Source organism: Staurois parvus, unplaced genomic scaffold (assembly GCF_062004578.1).
Source record: "Staurois parvus isolate SC_StPar_1 unplaced genomic scaffold, SC_StPar_1.0 ptg000032l, whole genome shotgun sequence".
Taxonomy (NCBI): domain Eukaryota; kingdom Metazoa; phylum Chordata; class Amphibia; order Anura; family Ranidae; genus Staurois; species Staurois parvus.
Window position 1 is genome coordinate 2,138,908 of NW_028317828.1, and position 9,144 is coordinate 2,148,051.

At 45.6% G+C, this 9,144-nt stretch overlaps 1 long non-coding RNA gene across 1 annotated transcript; it reads right to left on the bottom strand.

Moving 5' to 3' along the window:
- Nucleotides 1-1,549: 1,549 nt before the first annotated feature.
- Nucleotides 1,550-6,028, bottom strand: LOC149470737 (uncharacterized). Its single transcript, XR_016308145.1, has 3 exons — nucleotides 5,683-6,028; nucleotides 3,232-3,305; nucleotides 1,550-2,646 (listed from the first exon to the last, which is right to left on the bottom strand). It is a non-coding gene; the product is annotated as an uncharacterized LOC149470737 (long non-coding RNA).
- Nucleotides 6,029-9,144: the final 3,116 nt, after the last annotated feature.

Sequence of the window (9,144 nt, forward strand, 5' to 3'; positions counted from 1 at the left end):
ACAATGTAACTATTCTACATTATAGCTCAAACTGTGTCTCCCACAGTGGTTTAGTGGTTAGAGCTCAGAACTTACAGCACTTGGGTCATGGGTTCTAATCCCAGTCAGGGCTACATCCTAAAAAATGGAGATCAATTTTCTGGGTTGTGTCAGTGCCAGGAATATTGATCAATCAATTATGATTTTGCCTAATGACTAGAAAGTGGATGAATGTTACCTATGTACTGTTCTTCTGCCAATTAGGAAATGTGCAAGTTTCATGCCGTGTATATTTCATTGTAACATTTTTCTCTTTTAAATCTGTCTCCTTATACAACTTGACCCCCTCCCCCACCCCATCATCACCTGTCCCATATGCAAATCTATGGATCACCGCCCCACTCTTTAACTATCTATTTACTGATCAAGTGAATGTGTCTCATTTTCTATCAGCTACAGCTCAGATCTCACATTATTATACAATTGCTGATTGTATTTCACCACTAGTCTGATTGAATTCACAATTCCTGGTCAGTCCCGTTCCCTGATCACTAATAACCTTTAGGGCCAGTTCACACTACATGTGTTTCAGTTGCTTTTTTGGCATCACAAACACACAGAAAGAAGGTTATGTCATTTTCAGTGCATTGCAGGTGCTGTAAACAAAGTTGACCACGCTGCATTGTTTCTGCACAGAACTGTACTGGAACACATTGAAACGTCCTTGAATGTACTAAAACGCACATGTCCCTAATTAAATTGAATAAAAAGAAAGTAGAAAAAACTAACTGGAAGGGATACAAAAATGCAATGCAACGTGTCCAAAACGCATCCAAAATGTACTGGAACACACTAAACATGCATGCCAAAAGGGCATGCAAAAACACATCAGGAACACATCTAGACTGTTTCTATAGTGTAAACTGGCCCTTAGGACTTGTTCACACCATTGGTGGTGCAGAAACACATGCAAGAACACACATTTTCCAGCACAGCAAAGAAATGCAATGCCCTCTGTAGATGTGCGCAGGTACCATGATGAAAACGTTATTGCACCTACACACGTCTATTAAAAACAGCCCCATTCACAGCCACAAAAACGCATGGCACCACACTACTGTGCGGTTAGGTGCGACACACTTGGAAAATAACATGCCTGCAGTATTTTGGCATGTTTCCACATGTTAAGCAGCCCATTGAATTCAATGGGCTTTGGGAAAAAATAAATATAACAAACACAAAATGCCACATTCACACAGGTCCTCTGGCCTGTACAGCATGAATGAGTGGGTTGTTTATGTGGCTAGAGCCACCTGTTACACTATGGGGACACAGCAGCTGTATGAACACAGGTTTTAATCTGACAAGTGTGAAGGCGTGGGGAAGTGGCCCTGAATGCTCACTGTGTGTTCAGGGCTGTACACCTGCAACCATATGCTTGTCAAATTAGGATCTGCAGTATTCACATAGTGTAACATAGGTTGCATGCTAATGGCAACAGCCACAAAAACCAAACACTGATTCACACTCTACAGGCCACAGCACCCATGTGAATGAGCCCTCAATTACACAACGTTTGATTTATTAACTCAGTACAGGTTTATCATTTGGATTGAACAGGAATTTGTTTGTGATTGTGTCCATGAAGAAAATGTTGTGTATTGTTACCATATATATAATTTGGATATTTTCTCTGGTGGTGGGGGCCTGTCAGGTATGCTGTATGGGGCCCCGTGATATCTAACAGTGGCCCTGGGTGTATGCTTGTGTCTGTGCCACCTGTATAGTTAGGAAGAACAATAAGTTCTTCTATGGAGTATCTTGAACCTCTGCTATGTACCTCAATGCATCTAGGGATCGGCCACGTTTTCCTATGAAAAATAACAAAATTCGTTGTAATGTTTCCCCTGAAGCAAGCGTGAACTGACCCCTTCATATTATAAAGCAGACCGAATTGGCATTTTCCACAATTATGCATAGGCCAGATCTGTGTGTCCTTATAGGACCTCCCAGTGGCTATTCTATGGACAAGGTACACTTTTCTGTATGCCTGATCTTTATTGAGCTGCAATAGTCAATACGCTGCAATGGGCAGAAATATTTGGAAACAAACCACATGAGCTCAAGTATCCAAACGTGAATGTTCCTTCATAGCAAGCCTCCATGATGTACTGTATGGGCCTGGCCCACTCCAAATGAATGCATTGTTCTGGTAGGTCCTCCTATGACAGACTTTAGCTACTTGTGGAGGATATTGCACTGACTTTTCCTCAGATTGCGTATTATCTGGCCATCTTAAGTCTCGGGAATACAATCAAGAGGATCTGACACTTTTTTAAGGTAACAAAAAATAGTCTTTAATTGACTCAACATAAAAATAAGCCAACATGGCTAAAACATATCTTGAAAATATGGGGACTCTGATATCCGGCGACAGTCTGTTCATGAACGAGAAGCAATTCTGCACCCCTAAAACCAACACAGAGGAAAGGGATGGTCAAATTGCTGTGCTGCTTCCAAACCACCTCAGGCATGCCAGGATCTTTATGCAGGTCCTCGATGCCAATTCTTGCCTGCGGCCACAAAATATCCACTGGCCACAAGTGAAGGTGAGTGGAGGACGTGATGGTGGATTTCTACCAGCTTCAACCGCAAGCAGTACCACTCCTGAAAAATGAGAGCAAATAATCATTGACACGTCATCATGACAGTCAATTCTCAGTACAGGCTACCTAGAGTGTCTTTCCTTTTTAACCATTTCAAGAGTTCAAGGAAACATTCTTGGAGCATCTACTGTGTTTGGAAAGGCCCAAGGTCCCCCCCTCCCCCAGGCACACTAATGCTTACTTGAAGTGGAGCCCCATCCTGATTCATGATGTGCTTGAAAAGCTTGCCTCTCTGGTATACGTGGCTCATGAAGGAGTGTTCTTGGGATCACACCAAAACAAGGTGCTTGTTCAGGGAGCAATGGACAGGAGAGAGGGGCCAAGGAATGGAGCAGCTAAATGAATGATCTTGGCTGCTCTGTGGCAAGCGGCTGTTCAGAGCAGGTAAAGCAGTCCTTAGACGGGTTGAAAATTGGCTGATCTTCAAAATAAAAAAACACAAAAAGAAAAATCGATTGTTCGATGGGCCGACGTTACCAACGTTCTAAAAATTATCCGATTGTCAACCCGTCTATGGCTGGCATTAGTCTTACATGTGAATTATTGTAGTTTGGAACAATTGTTAAGATCACTTTTCCAAACCCACCTGTGACGTCAGACAGCGAATTGCAACAGGCTTCCCAGGGTCGCCATCTGCCTTCCCCTCCAGCAGTTAATCAGCTGAAAGAAAAATAAACACATTTAGATCCATAGCAGAGATTTATTCCTTCAGAAATCTACAGGTGGCACAGACAATAGGCCCAACTGGCCAGCTGTTCTACTTCCTCTTCACTTTCTTGCCCAAAGCCACAGCATTTCTTCATGTAATGTTTGATTGGCCAGGACAACTTGTCATGTTGACTACACACTGGCTAAAATGGCAACCAATGCTTGGCACCCACCCTCTACCCAGTATCCTGCTACAGGGCATCATGGGTGCTCGTACCTTGGCCGTGTTGCCATTTTTCCTTGGCTGTCAATCCCTGGGTCCTTGCTACTGATGACTCGGCTGTGCCCGATGATTCCCGAGCATCTCTGATGGGGAGGATAACTGCATGTAAACAAGACAGTTCTCCTCCCTGTCAGCTTGTGCACACTGCTTTGGATGGATGTGCATAGCACAGCCATCCTAAGCAGTGTCATTACAGTGAAGCACACAGACAGCACAGAGTAAAACAGCACACAGGTAACCCTTGCCTCGCCCCACATGTTAACCCCTTCCTGCCCAGTGCCATTAGTACAGTGCCAGTGCTTTTTGGTCAGCAGTGATCACTGTTTTGGTGTCACTGGGGATGTCAGGGACAGCAAGTTAATTCCCCCCAGTGGCAAGAATGTCTGCCGCAGTCCCGCTATAAATTACTGCTCCCCACCATTACCAATACAAATAACCCCATTAAAACAGGATCTATTCTGCCATTTGTAGACACTCGAACATTCACAGCAGCAACAAAATTTACATGTATTGTGATTTTAGGCAGCAAAGACATGGAGCAGAATACATTTTGCACTACAGAAATGGACATGTTTAATCTCAAAAAGGGAGAAAGATTGCTTGAGTCACAAAAGTGAATGGCTTGGGTGATCTAGCGCAAGTAATTACAAAACACACAGGTCACAAAATTACTCCAAATGAAAGCTAAAATTCTGGGATACAAAGGATTTACATTTCATTTGGGGCCAGCGTTGCATGACCACACAATTGTCAGTTCAAGTAACGCATTGCTTTAATGCTATAAATGGCCTGGTCAGGAAGAGGTGAAATCCTCAGGAGGGCATGTGGTTAACATCTGTGTCCGTGGGAGGGAGAGTATGCAAACATGCCATTTACGGCTGTTGCAAGGCAACAAGCAAATCAGTTGATAAAGCAGGGTGTTTGTGAGATGACTTACCATTAGTGACCTCTTGTAGTAAAGGATGTTCTTGCATAGGTCACCCCTGTGATTTAGGGAGGGCATAAAGCCAGAGCACAGACACGAGTGGTGTGACTGTGCAAAATGGCTGATTTGCTGCACCCAAAAGTGTGACCCATGTGGCCTGTGATGCTGCCCTGGGACATGAATATTCCTGCCAATAGAGTGGGCCCCCCTGGTGGAGCAAATCACTTACTTCTTGTAGGGTTCAGGGTAGCAAAGGACGTCCTGGGGTTTGAAAGTGATGCCCCCTTCTAATTTACAAATTTAAAATTCATGGCCAGAGAACAATATGGGCTGGTTCACGAGCATTGAATGGGTGTTGGCTTTCGAGTAGTATAAATCTCATTGGCAGATTTGGCCCCTCATACCATTTTTGAGCCAGTGATAGAAAAGATACTTCAAGCTGAGCTCCACCCAAAAGAGGAATTTCAACTTTAATGCATGTCTCCCGCTCCTGGTTAAGGATTGTCACTTTTGTGTATAGAGTCTTTGAATGGGACAGGTACCTGCTCCCGCTTGCGCTGCAATTGTAAATTGCCCTACTACCCCCTCCGTTGTTTTCTTGGAGGTGTCTGGTCCCTGAAGACTACGGGACTATTCCCAAAGTGCAGCGCTACTCAAGCATGTGTAGTGGGCACCTGCTTAGGAAGCCAAAAGCTGTCACAGACAGGGGCACACATTGAAGATGGTGGTGCCAGAGCGAGAAGATGGCTGATAAAACCAGTCATGGTGAGTACCCTGCTGGATGGAGGGAGCGTTGAGTGTCTGTATTTGACAAGTCAGCAGCTACCTTTTTGATATCTGCTGAGTTTGATTGTTGAACAAATCAAATAGAAAACCTTTAACTTGGAGGACGAACTTACATTAGGTCTAATCTTTGCTCTCCAATTTCCATATGCTCTGTCAAAATTTTACTTTCTTGTTCAATAAATAAGACCTGTACTTGGCCATCCTTGTGTGGATCATTCTTGGTAATATTGTAGTCTGTTACTAAGACTAATATTTTCCCACCTCAGATATACTAGCCAATTCAATGGCTTGAAAATATATAACTTAATTTAAGATAATGATTATACAAGACCAAAACAAGGACCCAATTGACTGCAACTGCAACAAATTTATTCTACCTATGGTAGAATACGTACATGTGAAGTAGCGGGTGATCAGGTCAGCTCGCGTGGCCATCCCATCATCTGTATTGGAGCTTCGGGACACGCGCAGCTGACGGACTTCCGGCTCCCTCTCCTCAGAAGTCTCCCAGGAATCATTCCTCGCCTGGCAGATGTTGTGTAGGAGGCAACAGGCGAGGATGATCCTGGCAGACTTCTGAGGAGAGTATAATAACTCCCCCCCAGGCCTGGCCAAACACAAGAAATGGGATTTGAGCAGACCTATGGTCTGCTCGATGATGGCTCTGGTTTTGGCCTGAGCCTTGTGGTAGTTTTTCTGGGCCAGGCTCTGGGGGTACCTGACTGGAGCCATCAGCCACGTCAGCTGCGGATAGCCGGCATCCCCTGCAAAAAAAAGAACAAATGTGGTCAAGTCATTGCATTAGTTTGGTCATACATTATATAGACGTTCAAACCGTACATCATTTCTAAGGTTGGTTCCTACCTAGACACAATTGATAGCCTGTCTCCATTGTACAGTGACCACGTTTTGTACAACGTGAATGTCAAAGTACTTTAGAGCATGAAGTCAGTGTTGGAATACATGGACCTTACTTATGTCTTTCTCACATTATCTTCTGATTGGTGCATATATGTATCCCCTTGTTTTTGGTTTAGGGCCTAGAGTCCACATCTATATGGCGCAAGTTGAATCTTTGGATGGGCTGAGAGGGTGTTCCCAGCACAGTTCTCAGTGGGGCTAAAGAAAGAGCTATATGTATGTGTGCAAAGGTTAGCTTTACGATCATGTTATTGCTATGATTGGCAAGCATAGTGGCCTCCTAACTGCAGGGTCTGGGCCTATATCAGCTATGGTAACATGCATGCAATATTATAGTTCACGTGTAGCCACAAACACACACAATAACTTGCCAAGAAGCCAGCCATCTGGCATTTGGCCACTTTCGAATTTTCGGAATACACCCGACTGCTGGAGGATGAAAGCATCATGGCACGACCCTGGAAAACCTGAGTTCACACTCATAATCCGCTGTCTGGTGTCACAAACCAGTTGTACGTTGAGGGAATGGTACTGCTTGCGGTTGCTATAATCTCTTTCTTCTGTCTTGGGTGCTCGTATTGCAACATGGGTACAATCTATCGCACCCAGTACCCGTGGCATTTGTGCCCGACAGTAGAAATCCACCTTCACGCCATTCCACTCCTCTTCATTTCGTGGCCAGTGAATAAATTGTGGCGCCAGGTCAAGAATGGCATATATGACCTGCATAAAAACCCTGGACACGGTTGGCTGACTCAATCCAACCACAAGTCCAGAGGTGGTTTGGAAGCTGCCCCGACCCAAAATGTAGAGGGTCGCCAGCAATTTGACCATCCCGGGTACAGCATGACTGCGCCTTGTGGTCGGCACAATCTTTTCCTCTATGAGGTCATAGAGGTGCAGAATTGATTCTCGTCCTAAACGGAACCAACGCCGGATATCAGAGTCCCGCATATTCTCCAAATTTGCTCTTTGAAAAAAAAGCCTTGGTTGGTGCAAGGGCACCAAAGCCTGTGGCATAGTTTACTGCTGTGCAGCAGCAGCACAAAAAAGTTGGTTGAAAACCTCTACTGCCACATTGATACACTCATCGCACGCCTCATCCAACTCAGCAAGCCTCTCCTGCCAACTCATACCCGCCATCTCTAACCCACAGACTAGGCAGATTTCGCGCCTATTTATACGCATATGGAAATGACGCGCATGAATACGCGTCACTGGCGCACGACTATAAATGAGAGCATGTGGAAAGTCAGTCTTCTCATGTAGCAGATGTCTGGAGGAAGCTATCAGAAAGTAAGCTTACAAAAATTTTAAAAGTATAATTTCACTGATATTTGTTACTAGAAACAGCTCAAAATATGCTAGACAATTATTATGTGAAAACAAATGTATCCTTCTCTACTTAATTTACACATTTTTGGGATTGCATATGTGCTTTTCATTTAGCTCATTTTCAGCTGGTTGTAGCACCTGTAATGTGCCAGTGCCCAAAGCATTCACTTATCTTATAATGTGTTGTTTGCCTGGCCAAAAATTGCATTTTTGGCAAGACTTTTGCTCTTAATGTCTGACCTTATTCTCCCCACAATTTTCAACATCACACCAGTGCGAGTTGGTAAGTGTGGTCCCCACTAGGGCATGTGCTGTGTATGGAGAGCGGAAACGTGACTTTGGCCCTCCTGTCTTTTGTCTCCCTTTGCAGTTTTCTGAAGTATCACCCCCCACCCCCAGGCAGGGGCTATTCATATTGGTAAGTGTGGTCCCAACTAGGGCATGTGCTGTGTATGGAGAGCGGAAGCGTGACTTTGGCCCTCCTGTCTTTTGTCTCCCTTTGCAGTTTTCTGAAGTATCACCCCCACCCCCAGGCAGGGGCTATTCATATTGGTAAGTGTGGTCCCAACTAGGGCATGTGCTGTGTATGGAGAGCGGAAGCGTGACTTTGGCCCTCCTGTCTTTTGTCTCCCTTTGCAGTTTTCTGAAGTATCTCCCCCAGGCAGGGGCTATTCATATTGGTAAGTGTGGTCCCAACTAGGGCATGTGCTGTGTATGGAGAGCGGAAGCGTGACTTTGGCCCTCCTGTCTTTTGTCTCCCTTTGCAGTTTTCTGAAGTATCACCCCCACCCCCAGGCAGGGGCTATTCATATTGGTAAGTGTGGTCCCAACTAGGGCATGTGCTGTGTATGGAGAGCGGAAGCGTGACTTTGGCCCTCCTGTCTTTTGTCTTCCTTTGCAGTTTTCTGAAGTATCACCCCCACCCCCACCCCCAGGCAGGGGCTATTCATATTGGTAAGTGTGGTCCCAACTAAGGCATGTGCTGTGTATGGAGAGCGGAAGCGTGACTTTGGCCCTCCTGTCTTTTGTCTCCCTTTGCAGTTTTCTGAAGTATCACCCCCTACCCCACCCCCAGGCAGGGGCTATTCATATTGGTAAGTGTCATCCCCACTAGGGCATGTGCTGTGTATGGAGAGCGGAAGCGTGACCTTGGCCCTCCTGTCTTTTGTCTCCCTTTGCAGTTTTCTGACGCATCACCCCCTACCCCACCCCCAGGCAGGGGCTATTCATATTGGTAAGTGTCATCCCCACTAGGGCATGTGCTGTGTATGGAGAGCGGAAGCGTGACCTTGGCCCTCCTGTCTTTTGTCTCCCTTTGCAGTTTTTTGATGCATCACCCCCTACCCCACCCCCAGGCAGGGGCTATTCATATTGGTAAGTGTGGTCCCCACTAGAGCATGTGCTGTGTATGGAGAGCGGAAGCGTGACCTTGGCCCTCCTGTCTTTTGTCTCCCTTTGCAGTTTTCTGACGCATCACCCCCTACCCCACCCCCAGGCAGGGGCTATTCATATTGGTAAGTGTGGTCCCCACTAGGGCATGTGCTGTGTATGGAGAGCGGAAGCGTGACTTTGGCCCTCCTGTCTTTTGTCTCCCTTTGCAG